The sequence below is a fragment of the Miscanthus floridulus genome, chromosome 18 (genome assembly GCF_019320115.1).
Source record: "Miscanthus floridulus cultivar M001 chromosome 18, ASM1932011v1, whole genome shotgun sequence".
Classification (NCBI taxonomy): Eukaryota; Viridiplantae; Streptophyta; class Magnoliopsida; order Poales; family Poaceae; genus Miscanthus; species Miscanthus floridulus.
This window is the reverse complement of record NC_089597.1, coordinates 90744069-90770030: the sequence shown is the minus strand read 5'-3', so window position 1 is coordinate 90770030 and position 25962 is coordinate 90744069. Positions and strand designations below refer to the sequence as shown.

Below are 25962 nucleotides of genomic sequence, written 5' to 3'. Positions count from 1 at the left end.
GGAATCCATAAGTCCAAATCCGAACAAAGTCTTTTTTAGTCATTCGGAAGTACTTGTCGGAACTTCTAGCACTTATCGGGACTTCCGACATAAAGATGACCACGGGCACTTCGCGTAGATTTGTCGGAAGTTTCGGTGATTGTCAAAACTTCCTGTCGACGAAATCTGGTCGGTAGTCTACCAAGAGGTATACACACGGTAGTAGATGATCGGTGGAGGTGCGCGTAATAGAAATCGGATGGTGACACAAGACGCAGAGACAACGATTTAGACAGGTTCGGGTCGTCTGATCGACGTAATACTCTACGTCATGTGTCTTCGTTGGATTGTATTGTATATGAGATGAATTCGAGGGGGTCCCTGCCCGCCTTATATAGTCTGGGGGTAGGGTTACAAGTCGGTTAGATCTAGATCTATTCGGCTATATGGTAAGTATTTACGAGGAATACAATATCTATCATATCCGAACAAATCATTCTCTATCTTCAAGATTCTTTCCTGAAACTATGTGAAGCATGCTGATCGGTGTCTTATGTCACACGCCTTCTCCTTATGGGTTGGACCTACCCTGGTGATGTGGCCCATGTCTACTGCCATGGGTACCTAGGGTTATATCCCCCACAGCTAGTCCCCGAGCGTCTTGTATCCGCTGAGTAACGCCGTCTTGAGCAAGTTCGAGCAGTTTAACTTGGAGTCAGCCAGCAAATCTAACAATCTCACCACTTTAACTAATAATCCAATCAACAAAATAAAGTGTCGACCAGTTTAACTAGAAATCCGATCAGTTTAACTAGTGATCCGATCGGTAGAAATTAAAGCTAGCCAATTTATCAGGTGACCTGATCTCGGACTTTAGCCAAGTAAGGCTTGCCAGAGGGATGTAAGTAGCTCAAGTTTAAAATTTAAAAATTCTCTGCCTTAGGTGAAGTGTACACACTTAGGCTTCGTTGGCGAAGTCAGATGATCATCATTCATGACTTAGGCAAAGAGGGTATTAGTACTAATATATACACCGCAAGGTGCAATATATACATTATAGTCTTTGAGTCTGACAGTAGGTGAAGAATGCCCCTGGTGTTAGGATCAAAGAATATCAACGACTGAAAAGGAAAAAAAATGAGAACTTAGCCAACCATTAAATTTGATACCAGCATCGTGTGGCAGAACTGCCTAATCTAACGCCTCTCAGGAGTGCCGTCTTCCATTAGACACTAAGCACCCAAGGGAGAACACCAAGTTACTCAATTCCGTCGGGCACACCCCAGGAGAGAACCCAAAAATCCACATTTTTCCATCAGGATCACAAATAAGAGAATAAAGTTTGCATCATTATTAACCATTTCTTACATCACTTTTAATACAACATCAGAGTATAATATTTATTATTATAACAGCGGAATGTAATCATATTATCAGAGTTATGAATAATTTAATTAACAACGGAATATAAACGTGTGATCAGAATTACAGCGAAAATAATTATCTATTCATGGTATGATGAAGCATTGATAAATAAACTATGACAACAGATTATAAAACTTTCCTTTATAAAATATTTGGTGAGAGTTATAATTAAAAACTACGATTGCAGTGTAAAGGAAATCATCTCTGAGCCCACCAGGAGGAATCCACACACAAGGGTCAGCTCTAGAATCCACCTGTCACCTGCAAAAGGAGGAATAAAACCCTGAGTACTCAATTATACTCAGCAAAACTTACCCTACAGGAGGAAAGAAAAAGACTCCAAGGATATACTATAAGTGTGTCCTTATATTCAATTTTTATTAGTAGTGCATTAGTTCATTAACTAACCATTCTATGTAAGCACATGTGCTACTTTCAAGCATGTGGTAAGCAATCCGATTTTCTTTTTCCATCTTCCATCTTTTATTTTTCAGTTCTTACTACGATGCTAAACCGTAGACAAGCCGTACCGGATCGCCCGGCGATTCACGAATCAATGCCCCAGCTGGGTACCCTAAAAACACATGTCCTGCTTGTATCCAAGGCACAAGCAGGACCAACCCATCATCCTCCTGTCCTAGATGTCTAGGTCCCCGTTTAAACTGGGACTCCAAGCCTCCGCCCCTGAGTTTTGGACTCAGTGCGATGCAAGGACCTCCTAACCCAAAAACCACCAAGACAGTCGGTCCGGAAAGAGTTGGATCCACGACAAGAGAGCAACAAGTCTTCCAAGCACCTATACCCAAGTATGTGTTCAGGATAATAAGTCTGTGACTTGCCTAGAGCCTTATGCAACGGCCGGTCCTTAACCGATACAGACAGGGAAAACAGTGTAACCAAGCCATGCCTCGTGTCCATGGCGACACAACCTCTTACACCCATCAATACCCAAACTATATCCCTGTCCGATCATAATTTTTCCTTTCCACCATTTATATTTATTCCAAGTGATAATCATCTAATAATATATTTCCTATCTCTCACGAGCGACAGCCATCACTCGACTTCTACCGAAGTCCTGTAGCATTGCAATCTACATGATCATGTCATACTAGTAAGACTCATAGAATAAAGATATATATATATATATATGTGTATATATATATATGCAAGTGGGTTTCATTCAACTCCTTAAAACTTAATGCACAAATATAATTTAAACTACAAAAAAGTATGGGTTATGCACCAGGGCTTACTTGAGTAAAATATAACTAAAAGTTAGTATCTGTATCTTTAGATCATCCACCATCAACTGAATAGAGAACCCATTGCATCATCTTCTAAAGAGAATACCATTACACCATCTTTGGGTTCCCATTCATCCTTCAATTGATCCGTTGATCCATCATCATACCTATATGATATGCATTGATGCAAATGCATAGATGTAAATAACCAATGACAGTCGAAACGCTTAGAAATCCGATCGCGCCTCACAAGCTAACAAGATAGCTCTAACGATGACCGTACTTAGGCTACATATCCATGTTGTCGAAAAAGACGTTATTTCTCAATAATTATTTTAGTTATATAAACTCAAGTTGTTTCTTTATTCGAAATAGGGCATCATCATCTATCTAGCAACTAATTATTCTGGAGCTACAAAAATTACAGTGAGTACCTAATATTGCTAAGAGCTTACTGTAAAAATTTCAGATCCAACACTATTACTAATTTATCACAACAATTCCTACAAGTTTATATTTTTACAATATTAAGTACCTTAATTTAATTATATAGCTTCCAAGAATATTATCAAACTATGTGAACAAAATATATTAACAGGTAGATCATAATTTTAGAAACTCAACAAAACTTGTTTCACAATTTTTGGATTTCTATACCATTTTATATTGATTTTATAAGTTAAACTAGAAACCTATTTTAGAAAAGCATTTCAGAAATGGAAAGGGCTGGCGGCCACTAAACTGGCCCAGCAGCCTGGTTGGCATCGGCCAGCCCATGCGGGCGAGCCCGGCACGACGATGCCGAGACCGCGCGTGGTGACGGCGCCCATAGGCCAAACTGCCGAGGACGAGCTCGTGCACGAAATTTAAAGCACGTGCAAAAACCCATCTAACTCATTTTGGGTTCAATCATCTAAACTACACTTAAGAAGGTGCGTCGGACTATCAACCAAAGCTAAAACATGCCACTACTTATAAATTAGATTTCACAAAATAAATTCATGAACTTGGTGTCGTCAAACCGTTTTTAACTTGAAAGTTTTCTAAATCTTCGAGCTAGGTTAAGAAACACTGGCTAACCGTATTATGTTGCTAAAACAAAAGTTGCATTGTTTTCTACAAAATTTGTATTTTAATTTTTATTAAAATCCCAAACACACGTTCTATATTATTGTCACTCTATAAAATTCACTTTTCAAATATGTTTTAAATCAAAAATCTGAGAAACTCATTTTGAAAATTTTTCTTAGGCCTAAATCGCGGTGCTAAACAAGCTTGTAACACTAGGGGTGTTACACACTGTTAGGTGCAATGTATACATTGTAGTCCCCGATCCTGATAGTAGGTGAAGAAAACACCTGGTGTGAAGATCAAAGAATTTCAACGATGACTTTAATCAGAACAACCAATTCCTAACTTAGCCGTGCACACAGCTAGTCCCCAGCTTAGCTGAAGAATCAGTAAGAAGAAAAAACAGTATATTCACCGCAAGGTGAAGTGTACACACTTAGTCTTCAAGCCTGTTGTAAGATAGAAAATATCTTATAGCAGGATCAAAGAATTAAGTGTAAAGGACGAAGTCCCCACACTTAGCATTGGACATCTGGAGTAAAACTTGATAATATCGAGTAGTAAAACATGAAGAAAACGAAAAGTGCTTAGCACTAGACTGTTATGATAGATATACTTATCGAAGCCTTTGATGTGCCACCCAAGATCAGCTCCCTGATCTAGACAGCATGGAAAACCTTGATATCACACATAACATGCAGCGTCGGCAAAACATAGTAAGCCAACAAGCGAATTGGCAGATGAAGTCCCAACGTAGCTAGCGAGCCCCCAGTGTAACTGACGATGAAACGACAGACAATCCGACCAGCTGGTTGGCGAAGAATCAAGTACCGAGCATCCCAACCAACTAGTCGGCAGCGAAGTGAGCGCCGAGTAGAAGTGAATGTCGAACGGTCCGACCAACTAGTCGGCGACGAAATCATGAACCCAGTGGTTCGACCAGTTGATCGGTGGAGAAATCCGAAGGCCAGATGGTGCGGCCACCCAGACGATGATCCTACAATACAAATATATAGGACGGGTAGTACATGATTTAAAAATAAAATATATCAGGAGCAATATATCGGTGAATTTTATATCCTGCAGAACAATTTATGTTTATTTGGAGTTTGTTCATATTTGTAAAAAGAATAAAATCCTTAAAATTTAGAGAGTGCTGAGCACTTAAAAATGGAGAAAAATTGGAGAGCACAGAGAGCATTGGAGAACCATGGCGAAAATAGAGAACATAGCGAAAATGGAGAACCATGACGAAACTTGGAGACCGTGGCGAAAATTGGAGACTGTGGAGAAATTTGGAGACCATAGTGAAATTTGGAGACCGTGACAAAATATGGAGACCGTGGCGAAATATAGAGTGCTTAGCACTATACCATGGCGAACATTGAAGAACATGGCGAAATTTGGAGAACATGAGGAAATTTAGAGAACATGAAGAGTGCTTAGCACTATACCATGACAAACATGGAGAACATGAAGAAATTGAAGAACATGGAGACATTTGGAGAGCATGGAGAGTGCTTACGACTCAAGCGGCTCGCTTAGCAGCTCGCTTGGTGGCTCGGCGACACAGCGGCTCGGCGGCACGATGGCTCAAGCGGCTTGATGGCACGGCGGCATGGCAGCATGGCAGCACGACGGCTCGAGCGGCTCGGTGGCACGACGGCATTATAGCATGGTGGCACGATGGCTTGAGTGGCTCGGCGGCACGGCAGCACGACGGCACGGTAGCTCGGTGGCTCGAGGGCTACACAGAGTCATAGGCAAATGGGCGTAATCGGAGCCTGGCAGAGTCAATTCATGTGGGGAGGTGAAGACCTTGAGCGTGTTCGGCTGAGGCAAGGGCGCAGTCTGATTTGAATGGCGATAGTATATGTCATCTTAAAGATGTTTAGCATGGAGAAATAAGTAATTTGAGAAAAAATATGGAAAACAAATGGAGAAAGCATAGGGCCGCCGCTGCTGTTGACATCACGGATAGAATCATTATTGAAATGCATATATACATAAAAAGGTACATATCTTTAGTAGAACGTCTCAAGGATAGAAACACCTAAGGTGTTCAATGCACCATGAATTAGGGGTGTCGATGCCGTCTTGATCGCAGAGCCTATATGACACTAGTCGGGTCATAGCTTTTATATGTATGGACCTTCTTAGAGTCGGCGATGCAAGCCTCCATTCTGGCCGAGAGGTCCATCGCTTTGGCGATGGTGAGTCCTTCTCTTTCACATTTGTAGGTGGTGGAGATGTTGACGCGTAGGGTGAGGACTGGCAAGGTGATATGCACGTACTCAGTATGGAACTGGTGGATGCTACCAAACTAGACTGGCAAGGTGATCTGCACCAAAGGTTGGGACGCTCTACCAGGTACAATACCCTAGAATGGAGAATCAACAGGAACGAGATCATCCTTCGTGAGTCCTAACTCAGTTAGGGCTCAGGCAAAGAGGACATTGAGGGCACTCCCACCATCAATGAGGACCTTCTTGAACCGCACATTGTGGATGGTTGGATCTAGCGCGAGTGGGAAATGCCTAGGGTGGGGATATCTACCCACTGGACAGCCCTACTGAATATGATAGGATGCTCCGACCAGTCTAGATATTTGGGATTGGTGACCATGTCATACTTGGTGACCGACATGACCTACCGAGCGGTGAGCTTCTGCTAGCATTTGCTCTCGGAGGCAGCGCATCCTCCGAAGATTGTGGCGATCGTCTTGTCGACATCTTGGAAAGCAAGTCGTGCATCCTTAGGATGTTCCTCCTCCTTGCCATCATCAGACTCGTCGTCCTTGTGTGTCTGTCATTTCTGCTGTTCATCGCGGAAAGCTTTGGCCATGCCATAGCATTGCCGCATGGTGTGCTTGCTGTTCTTGTGAATTGGGCATGGACCATCAAGGAGCTTTTCATAGGTAGCATTAAAATTGCGCTTAACGCGTGGCTGCTCTACATTGTTGATGAAGTTTTTTGGTCGGTGGCGACGTGGCTATGCAGTCCTTGATCCCTCTGGCCGATCATTATGTCGGCGTTCGTGATCGTCATAATGCCTGTCATGATCTACATAACGTCGTTCTTCGCGGCGATCATCATCACGACGTGGGTGTGATGCGAGTGGGAAGCACGAGCAACATCATCCTTGAACTGTCGATCAGCTTCTTCGAAATCTGCGTATGAATTTGCAACCTTGAGTAGTTCGCCGATGGTCTGAGGCCTCTTGCGATAAAGTTTGGAGCGCAGCTCCTGATGATGATGGAGTCCTCTGGTGAAAGTGAAGATGGCCTCGGTGTCCCCGATGTTGGGGATGGTGTTCCTTGTTTCGGAGAAGCGCCTGATGTAGCTTCATAGAGGTTCCCCAGAGGTCTAATGGAGTTTCTCCAGATCATATTTTGTACCAAGCTGTTGGCACGTTGCCATGTAATTCTCAACGAAGATTTTCTTGAGATCATCCCAAGATTCAATGCAATCCTCCCTTAGGCCCATAAGCCAATTGTTGGTAGATTAGGAGAGCATGACAGGCAAATAATTTGCCATTACATCATTGTTTCCCCCGGTGGCACGTATGGTGATCTCGTAGAGCTGCATCCACTGCTCGGGATTAGCATTGCCATCGTAGGGATCGGCCCCAAAGATCTTGAAACCTGTAGGCCACTATATAGCTTGCAGCCTTGCTGTGAAGGGGCGAGGTCCCATTGGCTCGATAGCAGGGAGTGGTCGGAGGCCAATGGGGTCTCCGTGTTGGTCGTCGTACTGCTGTCGGCATTGGAGTTCTGCCTGATGTCACTAGGCATGACTGTTCTCGATGCGATTGTGATCATCGAGATTGGCGTTGATGCGGTCATAGGCATCACCGCACAGGGGTTGATTAACCTTCTGGTTGGCGTTACGAGCTCATAGGCCATGCTGATTTCGCAGTCCTTGTGATCCAGGATTGATGGCGACATTACCCCTGAACCCCCCTTGGACGATCTAGCCGCTATGGTAACGACTCTCCCCATCACGATGAAAACTACGGGGGTTACGACTACGTGCAGTCGCTGTCGAATAAGACAGAGTTGGGTTCTAGATGTCGTTGACTTGGACCTGAGCTGCTTTAAGCAGTGCTAGAATCTTTAGTACCTCTGGCGTTGGTGGGAGTTGAGCCAACTCATGGATAGCCATAGCCAGATTGGCGCTCAGCATCTCCTCCACTTGCTGGTTGTCCACCATGATGAACTCCTGTTGGAGATTACGAGCGAGAGGTGGCGGGTCACCTCCGGTAGCTTGGATGGCGTCTTCTGCTTCTTCATTGTGATGCCGTTGGCGATCGACGTTCCTAGTTTCATGTTCACGATGCTAGACACTGGTCTCTCCATCAATAGCAACGCTATCATGGCTAACCATGAAGAGCTCTCTCCCAAAGCCTAGAGGGAAAGGTGGGCAGGTGCTGGTAGAGCCCTCGAAGTATGGCTCAGGGCTTTCCTCCAGGATTGTATGTTGCGTGTCATCTGAAAGATCTGTTCGGATTTGCACCATATTTATCATTGGCGCAGGCTGGTCGGCCTCAAGGAAGTCGATCTAATAGAGGTCGTCGACGCGGCTGTGCTCGGCGTGGTCAGCGAAAAGATGATGCACGATGTCCTGACAGATCAGATCTGCACCCACTAGCCCAAAAGGATAAGGCCTCGACATGCTCTCAGTTGGGGCAGGGAGTGGTCGGCGTTGAACGGTATGCCCTTCCGGAGTTGCCATGATCACCAAATCTTCATCTTGCCATCTCGGACGACGTGCACGAGCGGGGCGCTCGGCATTAATGGCATGGTGACCTTGGAGTGCAGGAGGTTCCTCGCTTGCTCTAGATTGATCTAAGACCGAATCCACGAGGAGCTGACATTCCGCTAAGCGGTCCGTGACCCAATCAATAGCTTCGATCAGATCGTCATTGTTGATAGATCTCTTAACCCAGCGGCGAGGCATCGGGATCGGAGATGTTATTGTAGATGTTGGCATGATCGGCGCAGGGTGATCCTACACCGCCTCTATGATTTCCCCGCTGCCGTCGGGGCCGATGACCCAAGTCATGGATCTGACCGTGAAGATCTAGAAAGGTCATGGAGCTCAGGAAAGTGACCATCTGCTTGGCCATGGAATCAGCACGCACACCCCTACCTGGTGCACCACTGTCGACGAAATCTGATCGGCAGTCTACCGAGGGGTATACCCATGGTAGTAGATGATTGGTGGAGATGCGCGTAATAGGAACCGGATGGTGACACAAGGCTCAGAGACAACGATTTAGACAAGTTTGGGCCGTCTGATCGATGTAATACCCTACGTCATGTGTCTTTGTTGGATTGTATTGTATATGAGATGAATTCGAGGGGGGTCTCTGCCCGCCTTATATAGTCTGGAGGGCAGGGTTACAAGTCGGTTAGGTCTAGATCTATTCGGCTATATGGTAAGTATTTACAAGGAATACAATATCTATCATATCCAAACAGATCATTCTCTATCTTCAAGATTCTTTTCTGAAACTGTGTGATGCATGCCGATCGGTGTCTTGCATCACACGCCTTCTCCTTATGGGCTGGACCTACCCTGGTGGCGCTGCCCATGTCTACTGCCATGGGTACCTTCATCTGGACCATTTTTCCGAAAGCATAACCCCTTCATCTGGACTTCGAATTGGACGTTTCATATATATATATTTGATCATCTCAATGAGAGGAACGCAATGGTGAGGTCCATTTATATTTTGACAACTTCAAAAAATGGACAATTTTGGTTGTCAACACTGAATAACCTTTTTCATTTACGTCAAAGATAATCTACAACAGTCGGTTTAAAATCTTGTACCTCAAACAGTACTTTGTTGCCAATTTTATCAACTGGTTAATTAGAAAGCCAAAAGTAAAGCAACATGGTTACATGGAACAACAATGCCGGATCATAAGAGTAGAGTTGTATGCATGTTTACTGATTCTACTTTATACTAACATCTTCTGGGGTAACCCATCAACTTCGACGCTCCCACCCTGTCGAAGCATAGGTTTCTAGTAGCTGGTGCAGTTTCGTCCAATGGGAAAAACTCCTTGATCAGTGATCACCCTACAATGACTGGGATTGAGGTCAGTGAGGTAGTAGATCTCATCGCCAAGCCCTGTTCGTGGACGTCGTCACTGGTGCGTTGTCTCCAGCATCCCAAGACGTTGCATTGCATTAGGGAGCACTTCGTCGTTCTTGGATGCTGGAATGCGCGACAGGGACAGGCCCTGCTCAGCCCAGCAACGACAGAGCTGAATTGGACCGCTGCTTGTCCATGTGCTCAGCTGGAGCAGGACTGCAGGAGTGATTGTGTTTGTGTCTTGACTTCAACTTCAGCTGGAGCAGCAGTATTAACATTTTTTTTTGGTATACCTAGCACCTGGACGTCCGTCCCCCTTACGGCGTCCGGACGTTGGTCCCAGATAGCACCCTATCCCCCACCACGCTCCTATCTCCGTTCCCCACCGTGCCCCTGTCCCCCGTTCCCTCCACCGCGCCCCCGTTCCCCACCGCGCCCCATTCATCCACCGTGCCCCGTGCCCCGTTCCCCACCGCGCCCTGTCCCAAGAACACGAAACACTTCGAGCGCAACATCGCAAATTATGGGAAAACTATGTAGTGCAACATCGGAATATAAATACTGCAACATCGCAAAACTATATAGTGCAACATCGAAAAAATGTACTGCAACATCGAAAATTATGTACTGCAACATCTCAAACAGCAAAACTACAGCATCGCAAAATCAACCATGAAACATAGAAATGAAAACATCTTCAAATCACCTTTCGGTGCTGCAACATTTGAAAAGGTAATTCCAACAATTAAAATCCCCTATTGCAATAATCCTAACATTAGAACTCCCTTTCTACAACACATGAATCACCTATTGCAACATTCGAAAATCATCTGTTGCAACAACCAAAAAAACCATTGCAACACGAAGAAACAGCAAAAAGGACGTACAAAAACAACAAGGGATGGGTTCGAGGTGCAGGCTGCTCCAGCTCATGGCCCATCACCTTCGAGCTCGCGCGGAACCCTAGCCACCGCCGCGTCTCTCAGATCCAGAGGAGGAGGAGGGCTCAAATTCAGATCCAGATGAGGAGGAGGAGGGGGCTCTGACCTAGAGGAGAAACGACCTACCTCGTTGGAGCCACCACCGCCGCCATGGAGTGGGGGGAGGGAATGCCATGGAGACCGCCAGACTTGAAGGAAGATGCACGTGGAGGACAGGTGGCTGGATCCATGGAGGGGAGGGGAGGAGGCTTGCTCGAGCCCCATGGAGTGGAGGGGAGCGGCCGCCATGGAGTAGGGAGAGAGGGTCGCGGCCACAACGGTGGAGAAGCGGTGTGCGGTGGAGGAGCTCGCAGCAGCGATGCGAAATGTGGAACGATGTTGCTCTATTTTATTCGTTGAGGAACTCTGTATGTGAGCCGGTGGCAGGCCCAGCTAGCTGCGTCCGACGCGGGATGGATGCCCGCTAAGTAGCCTTATCTTTTTTTTTAGAATAGCAGCAGTATTACTGAACGGGCGGGCCGTGAGCTCCTGCTGTATTGGGCCCGTGGGCCTACGCATATGTTTCAGGCCACCAAGCCACCAATTTTGCTTCTTCTCCAATCGTCCAAACCCAGCACACAGCTCTGTGGCTCTGTCGCAATGGCTTGCGGGGGCAATACTCAAGTGAAGTCTCACTGGACACTATTGGTGCAATGGTGCTCCCCAACATGAAGCTGGGCTGGCCGGCGCATCTCGCCTACATAGCTACATGGTAGGCCAGCCTAGCTCCCCTCAAACAAACAAACAAACAAAAAAGGTAGGCCAGCGCCTGCGCTTGCCTACACCAGTACACCACACGTCTACACACACATTTTTTTTTTGTGAATTACGTCTACACACACATGAGTGGTGTGTATGTGTGTGTTAAAAAGCAGTTGAATTGTAGTTTTGTCCGACCGATCCGTAAATGGACAATGGCACAAGGGCGCAGCTCTATATTTTCTCTGTGCTAAAATAAATACATATATCGTATTTCAACGAACTAACCAACCTCAAGTTTAATCAAATATATAAAAACCATTATATTTTTGTGACATTATACTAAATAATAAGTATTATTAAATCAATCGCAATATACATTTTTATAGCAAATCTATTTAGAGATATAAATATTGATATTATCTTTCTACAAATCTACTTAAATTTGAAAATTAGTTGACTTTTAGAAATACAAGATATGGATTTATTTTAGGATAGAGGAAGTAAGATGCATGATAGTGGTTGTGGGCCTAGTTTGTTATTGTTGGAGGGGCAATTTTGGCGCTCGAAACACACACGAGAACATATATCTAATTACATAGGGCTTTATTTGTGGGAATCACTTCACATATGCATATCGCACACATACACTCATCTCTACTGACACACACCGACTCTATGAGCATCGCAAAGACTGAGAGACTAAGCTAGCACTAGTTAGTAGGATATTCTAAGCTAGCACTCATCTAGTTAGTAGGATTTCTTTTGCGAATCACACTAGATGTGCAGATACTTATATATATGCACATACACACTCAGCTATATGCATACAACAATCACGCACCTTACCAGTCGGAGGGTGAATCGGATTTTGGGGTAGGGAGATAATTCTAAAAGATGATACTGTAGCTATTGCCAATGGCTGGCAGGCAGGCAGGCACGACTCTCCATCGCCTGCCTTTTTCTCCTTCCCTGCCGTCAGTCATAGCTAGAGACCTAGAGTGCTATGCGGCTATGCCCTACTGCACCAGTCCTGTCTTTTATCCTCTCTGTGCAAATCACGATCCCCGTCTTTCCTTGTTGCAGTCAGACCTGGTTTAGTTCTCAAAAATTTTCACTCTAAACTATCACATGGAATCCTGCGGCACATGCATGAAGTATTAAATATAGATGAAAAAAAACTAATTGCTTAGTTTGATTGGAAATCGCGAGACGAATGTTTTAAGACTAATTAGTCCATGATTAGCCATAAGTGCTACAGTACTACCATGCGCTAATGATGGCTTGATTAGGCTTAATAAATTCGTCTAGCAGTTTTCAGGCGAGTTATGTAATTAGTTTTTTTATTAGTATCCGAAAATCCCTTCCGACATCCCCGAAACATCCGATATGATATCCAAAAATTTTCATTTCGCGAACTAAACACAGCCTAGATAGCCTCAGGGATTTGTGAACTTGTTCACTCTTCTTTTGTCAGTGGCAAGGGGAGCAAACGCCCAATTTCATCTCTGCGAGGCTGCACCCTACCACTGAAAGACCGATGGCCTCTTTGGTATAGATTCTTCTGGCTCCGGCTCCCACCTCTCAACAGTGAAAATAGCAGTTGGGAGCCGGAGCCCAGAGAATCTGCACTAAAGATGCCCTGAGACTAAACCGCCTTATTGTCAATGATTACAGTGTCTACCATTGGAAGAACAACGCTATTAAATCTTAGAATAAATCTAGAAAAATATGGACACCTATGTCAAGTCAAGGACTTGAATCAGGATGGATAGGCTATACCATAATGAATCCAGCTAAAGCAAGGTACGCATGAATTTGATGAAAGTGACAACCAAGGATTATAAATTTGAAAGAGTGGCATTCAAGGAAAATTATCAATTTTAGGATCCCCGCGCGTGCGTGTGAAATTACTTTCAGAGAAGTGACACACTCCCTACACCCTTTTATCGGTGAGGAGACAAACATTTGATTTTAGCCTGTTCGCTTGTTGGTTTCAGCCAGCCCAAACCAACCAGCCAACAGTGTTTTTCTCTCACAACAAACCAGCACCAGCCAGTCCAAATCAGCCCAGAAACCAACCAGCGAACAGGCCTTATAGTCTCAAAAGGACTTGTCTTCAACAGATATTCCAGTCTCACTTAGTTGTGTGCATGAACTGGCGGTGGTAGCAATCGGTGGTTGTGTATGAGAGCCTCGTAGAAGGCTCATCGCAATCGCCTTGTATACAGTTTCTGAAGGATGCAGACCATCCCATGATCCATGCGTTTCTGGGTTATGACATAATTTTGTTAATGTTGATCTCATCTGACTCGGCCCCACGGTCGAGTCGGGCCTTGATCCAGTGCTCTGATCAGGGGCATCCAACCAAATCGAGGTTGGTGGACCCCCGTCGCGCAGCACTATATAGAGGGAGGTGGGGGCTAGGGCGCAGAATAAGGTACACTACAGCCGCCATGATCCCCACTTACTGCCCTAACCCTACCGATCAAGGGAGTGTTGAAGCGGCGAGAAGTTTCACCACCAGACCGCTGCACCTCGCCTCGTCGTCGGTCACCGTCACTGCACTTCATCGTCGACAAAGCCGCGGGCGCACTAGCTACCAAGGTACACCAACAAGATATTTTACCCGTTAGATCTGCACCTAGAGGTCTTATAGAATCAAACAATGGTACAAGAGCTAGGTTATCCTAGTGTGTAGATCGTAGATCGGGGTAGAAAAGTGAAACAGAATTAGAACCGAAATACTAACTCTAAGGAAGAAGACCGCCGTCGCGTGGGAAGAAGACCGAGCCGCCGCTTCGATGGCATGCGGGAAGGAAGCCACCCCAAGCCGCTGTCGGCACGTGGAGTAAGAGAAAGAAAGAAGGAGATGATTCGATTCAATTCGGACAAAACCCTAACCCCAACCCAGAACCCTAAGCCCAACCCTAATCTAATGAACGAGAGACTGAGGGCACAAGGGCCTACCAGGGGCTTACATGTCGCCGTCACCACCGCCGACGTCACGTGGGAAGCAGCTCCTAGGCGCCATCCGGGGAGGCCACGCCATCACGGAGCCTCTATCTCAGGCTCGAGGGTCAAGGGCAACGTCGTAAGGCCGCTCGACGGCGGCGCGCTCAGCCTCGGGCGAGCACGGGGCCCCGCGACGGCGCCACCACTCCATTCCTCCGGCCGTCATGGGCGGCCGCCGTCGGTTTTCCGTCTCGGCACAGAAAGAAGTAGAGGAGGGGTAGCCGGATCTCCTTCGACGAGGCTTTTCCTCACCGACGTCGACGGCCACCGTTGTCGGCGCTATTGTCACCTCTGCGGCAAAGATAGAGGAAGGGAGAGAGAGCCGGCTACCACAGCGTAGGGAAAGAAATGGAGTTAGGGTTCGGGGAGCTGTGTGGCGCGCCGTTTTTGTTTGGCCGATCTATGCATGTAGTCGTCGGATGAGATCTGATGGTCACCGCTTAGTGGACCGAAAACAGCCCAGGCAGGTAGGAACTTTGCCGGCCCAGGCCCAGGTTGCAGTCTGGACGAGGCACGAGCAGCGCGCGAGGCAGGTCACAGGCCGATTTTGACCGCTGGGCTTTTCTGGCCAAAACGCACAGCGTCGGTTTTATTTTTGGTTTTATTATTTTTAGAAGTGATGTTAAGTTTTGATGTTTAAATCTCTGTTAAAATTTTGGACCAACTGGATATTTTTTTCAGAGAGTAGATGAGTATAGTAAAATACTTCTAAAAAGTAGATAAATTATATTTTTTATGTTTTCGCTGCAAAGTTTAATGTTGATTATCTTCTAATTAAATTCGAACCAACGGGAGAATTTAATTTGAAGAGCAGTTATATTTAGTAAATTATGATTATATTTATCCTCTAATTAAATTGGAACCAATGGAAAAATTTAAATTAGAGGAGTAGTCCGATTTGTTTATGTTAGATTATAATATTGTTATTTTCTGACCAACGTTGATGATAACAATATTATAATGAGTTCAAGTTTGAGGTTTAAATATCTGAAATTTTTTTGCACCAATATGATCAATTTTTCATAGAGTAGATAAGGACCGAGAACTGCTCCTGAACTAATAGAAAGTATTTTATTATCAAGTTTTCACTGTAATGATGTTGATTATCTTCTAATTAAATTCGAACCAATAAAAGAATTTAATTTTGAAGAGTAGTTATATGGATTTCAAGTTAGTTTATGAGTTTTATGCATTAATTCTATTTTTTGTCCAATGGTGATGTAGAATTGATGTAGAAGCATATTGTTTGTTTTATTTTTTAACCGACGAGATCACTCGGCTGTATGCCAATGGGCTGCAATGCTGGGGTATGTGAATGGAAAGGCTTGAGTCAAGTCAGTTCAGGACAGTTTTTTGTTAATTTACCAATTTTCTGATTAAATTGGAACCAACAGAAAGATTTAATTAGAAAATAAAGTATAAGTGAATGTTTTAGTCGTCATGACTAAGTTTTCGTATAGATGTATCCCACATGGGAGAAATTTTGGCATAGTACTTATGCTAGTCAATCCTGCATGGCGGGAGAAGTTTTGTGATGATTCACATGTTTTGTATCCCGCATAGCGAGAGAAGTTTGGATAGCTCTTATGTTGTCCTAGTATTGACCTTGGCACAATAGAAATGCATCGTCATGGTCAATACTAACTAAAAGATAAGAAAAGATGCAAGTGTGACTTGTAAAAGCACTGCTAATGAAAGACCTCGTTGAGTTCTCGAAGTGAAATAAGGAAAGTGTACTCCTATACGAATCAAGAAATAACTATGTTCACATGACATAATCATGTGAATGAAGTAAGTTATATATGTCTCCTCATTCACGGGTTTTCTTAATGGTTCTCAAAATTATGGCAATAAAGTTCATGCCATATTTCGAGGGAAGAATATTAAGAGTGATATAAAGATTAATTAAAAAAAATACTCTTTATTAAGAGTGATATAAAGATTAATTAAGAAAGATACTCTTCATTAAGAGTGAGATAAAGATTAACTAAGATGTATACGACCGTCGGAGGAGTACAATGGTCACAACAACGATACCCCTAAGCAGAGAAATAGCTAAATTTCTGGACGTTTTAAGTTCCGACAGGAAGATAGCGTAGTCAGCCTCAAAGATGTTAAGGTGATGCTTAAAGTGCCATATGAGGTTTTAACAAATTAAACCCAAAATAAGATATTTGAAGATACACTATCTTTAGAAAATATGGAAAGATCTGGGGGAGCATGGTATATAGAGACCTAAGACTTGAAGAGAAGAGAGACTGCGTACCCACTCCAGTGACTCAGGAGCAACAAGTTTCTCAATACCTGTTGATGTTGTATGACTAATACAACACATGTTGTTAGCTCTTCGAAGAAGATGAATAATATAAACAAGAATCTTGTAATACAGGAGCCTGTAGAATCAATTGCCTCTTGGCAATGAAGAGCAACAATAGCCCCATATGAAAGTGCTAGTAGCTAAGGCCCCAGAAGGTCTCAAAGAATTAGTAAACCAATTTTTCTGATGACTATGAAGTCTATGTTACTAAAGAAATTCAAATGGAGGGTGATCCCACCTCATTTGAAGAAGCCATGAGAAGCGTTTACTTATTTAAATGGCAAGAAGCTATGTAAGTTGAAATGAATTCGATGAATACCAACGATGTTTGGGACTTAGAAGTAATTCCTAATAGAGCCAAAACAGTAGGCTGTTAATGGGTCTATAATACAAAATATGACTTCAAAGGGAATGTAGAAAGATATAAAGCACGACTTGTAGTAATATGCTTTACGCAAAGAGAATGAATAGATTACAATAAGAGTTTTCTCTCCAGTCTTATGCAAGAATTCTTTTAGAATTATAATGGTGTTAATGGCACATTACGATTTAGAGTTACATCACATGGATGTGAAGACGACATTCCTCAACGGGGATTTATATGAAAACGTTTACATAGCACAACCCAAAGGTTTTGTCGTGGAAGAAAAAGAATGTATAGGATGCCGCCTGTAGAAATCCTTTTATGGGTTAAAAATAAGTCTCTAGACAATAGTATTTGAAGTTGATGAAAACAATAAGAAAATTTGGGTTTTAAAGAAAATGAGAAGGACAATAGCGTTTATGCGAAGTTCAAGAATGGAAAATTCATTTTCCAGATCATGTGAATAGATGACATTCTACTCACTAGTAGTGATGTTAATCTGTCATTAAGACGAAGTTTTGTCCTCAAGTTTCAATGTGAATGATCTTGGTGAAACGTCATTGGTTCTAGGAATCGAAATTCACCGAGATAAAAGAAAATGGGGTATTAGGACTATCGTAAAGGCATACTTAGAAAAGATTCTAAAGAAATAAAGTATGCATGCGAGTAAACATATGCCTACTCCTATAGTCAAGGGTAATAGATTTGAGAACTTTAAATGTTCCAGAAACCGATATGAGATCGATCAAATAAAAATGGTTCCATATGCTTCAGTTGTTGGAAGCTTGATGAGTGTACAAGTACAAGTAAGAACTTACCCTGACGTAGTTTACGTATCCGGGATATTTTGGCAGAAGACCACTCTAGATATAGATCACTGGAATGGAGTTGAGAATATCTTGTAATTTTGCAAAGTATCATAGGCCTCATGCTGAGTAAGAAAGGGCAAGTACTCTCAAATAGTTGAGGGTACAAATGTTAAGTCTTAGCGAGATGTGTAGTGAAATCCACAGTAGTTGATAACACTCGCAGTTGAAGTATTATTGTGGAAAAGCTCCAAAAAACAGTTGCGGTGTCATCAATGATGCATACCATAGTATAGCTTGACATGAGGCTTAAGAAACAGGCAAAAGGAGGTTAAGGGAATTTGTACCTAGATTTAACAATGGTAGTCAACAACAATAACAATTTAAAGTTAGTTCACTCCTAAGACAACAGGTCAAGTGTGCTACCAAACACATTGACACTAAGTTATATGTTGTAAAGGAGAAAATACAGAATCATTTTGAAAGCATTGAGCACATAAGTACCAAGTAAGTACTTGTGGATCCGCTTACCAAAGGCTTACCACCCAGTGCGTTCAGAGAACACACAGTCGACATGGGTTTACGGGAAAGACTATGATTTCTAGATACTAAGGGCCTAGTTGAGTATTTGTTTTAAAATAGAGAGGTGCATTGTAGCTGTTAAATCTAATGGCAACTGACCGTGACGATGAAGCACGCTCTATGCACTGATCTATGATGGAATGAAAAAAAGATAAAGAAAGTTGAGTTTAAGTATAAGGTGAGATCAATGGAGAGATGGTTAATGTTGATCTCATCCGACTCGGCCCAACGGTCGAGTTGGGCCTTGATCCAGTGCCCTGATTGCGGGGGGGGGGGGGGGGGCACCAACCAAATCGAGGTTGGTGAGCCCCCGTCGTGCAGCACTATATAGAGGGAGGTGGGGGCCAGGGCGCAGACTAAGGTACACTACACCCGCCATGATCCCCACTTAATGCCCTAACCCTACCGATCAAGGGAGTGATGAAGCGGTGGGAAGTGCCACCACCGGACCGCTGCACCTCGCCTCGTCGTCGGTCACCGTCACTGCACTTCATCTCCGACATCGCCGCGGGCGCACTAGCTACCAAGGTACACCAACAAGATGTTTTACCCGCTAGATATGCACCTAGAGGTCTTATAGAATCCAACAAATTTGTATTCTCCACGTCCACATCTTACATCCTGGGACACACCATAGCGTCCTCCTCCACCACAACAAGCCACCAAGGGATATTCGATTCCTGAACCTCAATCGTTACAATGTTAACCACAATGTAAGTATGAAAGTAAAATTTTAGGAAACATATGATTTATCTTAATTTCTAATAAGGTTTTAAACAGTATCCACTGAAACCAACTAATCTGTTAACCTAGAGCTCAATGCAAGTGGCATGATGCTAATACTATTGATATCATATATATACTATGATTGCATCAGAGATATAAGATAAAACTTTTAGACTACTTTATCTTATATCCGAAATTAAATGCAATTGGTCATTTCACTTTCTACTATGAAATGTTGTGAGGTGAATTATTTTTGAAACATCTGTGGAGACGGTCAAAAATTATTTTAGAGGCCTGTACTATGTTTTTTGTCAAAAAAGTAAAAGAGATATATTTGAACTCACCGTATTGTTGCGGAGAAACAAAAACCTCCATAGCGGCTCCATAGTAATCAGCATAGATGATGGCCACGCGAGGATGGAGCTTACGCAACTTCTCCAATTCCTCGATGAGAAGCTTGTTATGATACCGTGCAAACTCGTTCAGCCATTTAACGCAACCTGTCCCTGGCTTGTAATCTTCTTTCTCGTCACTCTGGAATGCCAACAGATACACTGGGATGCATCCAATCGGGAGATTCCCTGGAACCACCAGAGTCTTTGGCTCCTAGCCTGATCAACTCCTGCAAAAATCGGATGCATTTGCACTACTATCTGTACAATGTTAGTGATAATGTACGATGGATATAGAAAACAAATACTACTCACTGTGATAGATGAAGAGATTTTGGCGATAACAGCTGGAGCGAAAGTGAGAACATTCTCAAATGGAACTCTTTCCAGAAGGGGTAGGTTGTAGTCATTGCCTCCAATTTCTCCAACTATGAAAAGGGATTGGTTCATCATGTCCGAGCAACCTGTGCAATATCAACATGGCTCTGTTTTCTGAATTAGTACCAAAGAGGAACTATGATCGGTTGATGGTGAGGTTACTGAGATTTTCTTAAGCATAGGTCACATCTATACCAGTTGAATCAACAACTAGTTGTACCTCATATGAATATGTCCATATATCGTACTAGTTTTGTGTTCATCGACCTCTAGTCTAATTGGTTAGAGCGTCACGGTGGCACTCAGGTTCTAGGTTCGACTCCCCATGGGAGCGAATTTCATGCTGGTGTTAAAAAAATCCCCTCGTCTGTCCCACGCCTAAGCACAGGTCTAAGGACCGGCTCTGTTCTCACAGGGCGACGGTGCCGCTGTGTAAGGGTGGGGTAGGGGTTCGCGGATTTTCTGGACCTGCGTGAGAAGATCTTCTTCTTAATACAATGTCTGGGGCGATCATACCCTCGTAGGTCCAGTTCATCGAACGCTCACGGCAAGAAAAGAAACGTTAGCCAGTTACCGCTGGCTTCTGAATTATGATCCCCACTAAAACAAGAGTTCATCATACGCTACAAAAATATCTGCAGCTGATGCTCACGGCAAGAAACGTACAGTGACATACCTGAGAGTGAGAGGTCGGCGGGGCAGAGGAGGCTGAGCATGTCCCGGAAGTCCGGAACCACTCCAGCTCCATGTCGAGGTGCACTACGTCGCCGACGTCAAAACCCCTGTCCCGGAAGAAGTCCGGGGCGAGCGCTGTGGCGCGATCCACCGCGAAGTTGGCCCCGTGCAAGAAGTCCTCGGCGCGCTGCCCGCTCAGGTAGGGCGGCACGAACGGAAGCCCCAGCGCATCAGCTGCAGATTTATTTTGAATGAACCACGATGGCTGGTGGATGGATAGCAGTAGCAGGGGGCATTGTGGCTGATGGCGTACGTATCGATGAAGTTGAGGGCGATGCGGCCATCGGTGAAGCGGCCGGTGGCGCGGTGGAAGAAGGTCTCGCCGTAGGGGAGCCGGAGCACGGGATCCGAGTCGTTCCTGTAGAAGAAGCGGTAGTTGGCAGTGTCCGCCAACGAGTCGCCGAAGCTGAACACGCGCGAGTAGCACGCTGAGGACGGCGCCGCCCCAACTAGCGCCGCCGCCGCCGCCGCCACCACCACCATCGGGAACAGCAGCCGTGTTCCTCCTCCTCCTCCCCCGGAAAGAGAGGAAGCCATGGTTTCTTCTGATCTCGTCGGTTTCGGCGGCGCTGGAGACGGACGCCGCGGAAGAATGAAACTGAACAAGCGCGATGGCGGTTCTCTTGTCGTAGGTAAACGTTAGGAGGACATGCAAACTGAAACCGAAAGGCAAGGAATGGAGTCTATCGATCAAGTAGGTAAAGCGCAACACTCGTCCATTTGGAATTGGGCTTCGGGCGTCAGCGACACGGCAACAAATGAATAAACTAATCCATATAATTATATGAGTCACTTTTTTCTTATAATTGACTAAATTTATATAGAGGGGCACAAATGTTTATGACAATGAATGAGCATACTATAGAAATATATTTTATGGTGTATCTAATTATATTAATTTGATTTTATAAATTCATATTCTTTTCTATAGGCTTGTTGATAATTCTAGGAATTGGTTTATGCAGGGATGGACGGAGTAGTTAATTTTTATAGCTAGGTGGTAGGTAAGGTATTATGACTTGTTTACAAATCATATAATAATAGTTTCTCCCTTCATTTTAAATTGTAATTGTTATAGCTAGATGGTAAAACGTAGAGTTTGCTACGCACTTAGATATATAATATATCTGTATACATAATAGAAACTATGAATTAAAAAAGCTAAAATAAGTTACAATTTGAAATAGAGGAAATAGCTACTAAAATTAGTTGAGATCTTGTTTGGATCCTCAACAAGGCAGCTAATATCTTAGCTACCACCTTGCTATTAATTGCAATTAGCTGATTTCCTCTCAATTACGCGACTAATAGTTAGCTGGTTGGTTCCAAATATCATCTTACTCACTTATTATTTGTATTTGTTATAATTATACAGATTTTTTTTCTGAAAAAAATGAGGCGACTTGTTTCCTGCAATTTCCTGCGGTTGATCGGTTGTACTTCGTGCCTTGATTCTCAAGGACTTTTTAGCTGACCGGATATGTAGATATTCAAAGTAGACCTTTATTTGCTTCATTAATGATTTAGGGATTTTATATTACAGTATAGCATTTGCACTGGACAACTACATTCTTATGCGTGAATGAGGCAGTAGATTATGGGGACCTAAGAACTGTGTCGGGTCACTTTGCATGTTAGAGTGAGCTTAGCTATATGGCTTAGTTTCACATCTAAAGACAATAAAGATTTTTTTTCAATTTTTTAAATAAGGAATAAATCATGTTTATATCTAAATAACCTTTTCGTAAATCTAAGCAACCCTTTCGTAAATCCAAACAACCTTTTCATAAATCTAAGCAACCTTTTCGTAAATTCAAACAACCTTTTCATAAATCCAAACAACCTTTTCGTAGGCTTTCTCGAATAGGCCCGGGGCTCGAATTGATTATAGAAACATGAGTTTAATTAATCGATTTATTAGCGAACAAGGAAAACTATTATCCAGACGACTAAATAGATTAACCTTGAAGCAACAACGATTAATTACTCTTGCTATAAAACAAGCTCGTATTTTATCTTTCTTACCATTTCGTAACTATGAGAATGAGAAGCAATTTCAAGCCCAAGCAATTTCAATAATTACTGGTCCTAGACATAGAAAAAATAGACATATTCCTCAATTAACACAAAAGTTCAATTCCCATCAAAACTTAAGAAACTCCAACCAGAATTTAAAAAACAACAATCGAAACTTAAGTTCCGATTGTTGATGTTTTATTCGAAAGGCTCATACTCATATATAAATAAAGTAATCCAATTTTGATTCTTGTGGTTGTTATAAGAAAGAAAAATGGGAAAAAAGAAATAGTTTTTTTATTTATTCCAACATATTCGTTGATTTCTACCACTTAATCTTAATTTATTGTATCTTGCTGGAGAGATCCTGTTTGGATCCATAGAACTAACCAATAGTTGACTAATTTTTAGTCCCTAAGTATCCAAACGTACACACTAATTCTTAATCCACTAGTCATGACCTAGTTGTTAGTTCACTCATAGGAGCTAACAGGACTAGTTGTTAGTCCTAGGCCAAACAGCCTTAGTTCTTTGCATGGTATCTGCTACAACTAAAAAGAACAAAAGTAAGAAAAATTTTTGGTCCGACTTTTTTCTGGGGTCGCTTCTCCCTTCCGGTCGTGCGATACCACGCGCAATAGAAAAAGAAACTATCATTCTTACGATCCCCGTCTGCTTTGAAGGAAACAAATCAATCACCTGAGGCCACATGCATGGAAGGAAACAATCATGCGGTGCCCCTCTCTCGCTCGGTCAGATATCTTTCGTCTCCACATAAACTGGATCGTCGATCGACGCCAGGCCAACATCGACATGCCTCTCCTGTCCTTCCCGTGGTGCGCTCTCGCGAATCCACGCCACCCCGTAGAAGACGCTGGACACCACAACGCTTCGCCGCTGCCACACGCCAGGCACTCGTCGGCTAGATGCCACGACGCCAATTCGGCCCTCAGACGCCGTTGGAACGCCCCCTCCTCATCCGACAGCCATGCCGTCGACGCCGACCGCTGTTGAACGATTGCAAAGAGGTCCTTGACGATGCCGCGCTAACAGAAGGCGACTGCAACTGCTTTATCAGGTGCGGTTTATGATTTCATCTTATTCTGGATGATAACTTTTTTTCCTTCAATTTCCTTACTCAGCAAATGATTTAATGATAATCATGAGAAACACTACTATAAGATGATTGCTGCATATTTGAGATTATGCAAATTTTATTTAATCATGTCCCTGTGTGAACGAGGTGCTATTGGAACCTACTCATATGACTGCATCCTATCTCTCCCTATCCTCACCGTTGCTATTAAGATCTCATTCGGCGTCGTCCTCCTCTGCGATGCCCTCTCCACCGGGGCGAGGTCCATAGGATCTAGCGGCAACAAGGTTGAGGGAGTCACGTGGTAGCGAGATCCATCAGCAAGCATCCTGGTTCTGGTGTATTATTTGATTTATTTCTCGATACACTGCTACGAGGGATTGTACTAAGCCGTGCGTTACTGAAGATGGCTCCTGGTGTATTCTTGTTTGATCCTGCTGGACAAGAAGGCCTGAGTGGCGACAACTCAGGCGACGGAATTGGTCTACCATCGTGGAAGTTTAGGATCGACGCCGACTTGCTTGACGTAAGTGTAGCCGTCATTGCCCTTTGTTTCAATTCTCAGACTAATGGTTGTTTGTTAGAGTTCAGCTAATTCAGTTCAGTTGTGCAATAAATTTAGTTTTTCACTATCATCAGTCATCAGATATTCATAATTTGAATTTGAATATAAATAGTATTAGGAGTCTGTATACTTGAAACAGTGTGCAATACATTTTTGTTCAGTATTGATACTTGTCAATCAAGGACTCCACAGCTGGTGGCGGTTGCGGAATAAGTGGTGGCACCAGCTCAGGTGCTCCCCGCGGATGTTAGGGTGATCTAGATGGGCTGGAGAATCTGTATGTCAAGATGTCCATGCGTAGGGTCTCAGGCAGCCAACTGTTTTTACTATTATTGAATTGCATAAACTATTTTTTTTTGCCAAGAAAATGAAGTTAGGAGAATTAGTTGATTGGGATTATCATTTACTCTTTTTTCAAATAGTGGTCTTCATTTCGGAGCCCTTCATGCAGTTTAATAATGGCTGAGGAGCTAGGCTTGCGAGAACTTACTCTTAATTGGGTTGCGAGCTAGGGATGTAGCACTTCAATGGGTGTCTTGGTTGAGTTCTACAATTGCCAAAAATTGATAGTGTTGATAAGATTGACAATCCTGTAACTCTACGGTACCTTTCTTTTTTTTCAAAAAAAGGAGGGCAAATGCTACTTATGATCGAATCCATGTTCTTTTTGTTGTGTTTGATTTGATACCCACAACCCATATGTTAACTTTCAGATATGTTTGTAAAGAATCAAAAGGAGTTGGCCTAATGCTAATCTTTCTTGTCGTCTTTTTCATTCTTTATATTTATATAAATTCTCACCAATAAGTACATGGCTAGGTAATGGCCGTAATGCTGCATCCTTTAGCCAGTGTGCCCCTTTGAGATCTACTAACTGCTAGCTTATGCATATTGTCTTTTATTTGCAGGGTAGAGAGCTGTACAAGAAACATTCAACAATTTATTTTGCAAGCTATATCAGAGACTTTAATTCATGTCTTTTATTTGCATCGAAGAAAACTCATCCGAGGATGAGATTGTTGGCCTGACAGAAATATTCAAAACACGATATGAATTTTTAAAATACTATTGTTTTTCAAAGAATCTTACATCTTATACATTCCTTTCCTTGCCTCGAGGTATATATTATTTAGATTTCCTTTGCTACTTGATCTGTGCAGTTCTGTTTTCTCTTAGAAAAAAAATCATTGAACTTTATACTTGAGACACAATTGATCACGCGTCATCAATGAAAGCCTTTTAACCAACAATAATTAATCCAGTAGAGGTACCTAAACCTTTAGTTATGCATACTACAGTTTAAGTTTCTAACACGAGAGAGAGAGGGAGGGAGGAGGGAACATAGTGCTATGCAAAGTGAAGTATAGCAAAACTGAATCGTCAGCTTCACACAAGAAAATTAGAGCATGTTGATGAAACTTAAGCAACATTTATGGCACTAAGAGTGGACACATCTAGATATCA

General features: G+C 43.2%; 1 pseudogene; it reads right to left on the bottom strand.

Moving 5' to 3' along the window:
- Positions 1-13609: 13609 nt before the first annotated feature.
- LOC136524170 (GDSL esterase/lipase At1g28600-like) lies at positions 13610-21439 on the bottom strand (annotated as a pseudogene).
- Positions 21440-25962: the final 4523 nt, after the last annotated feature.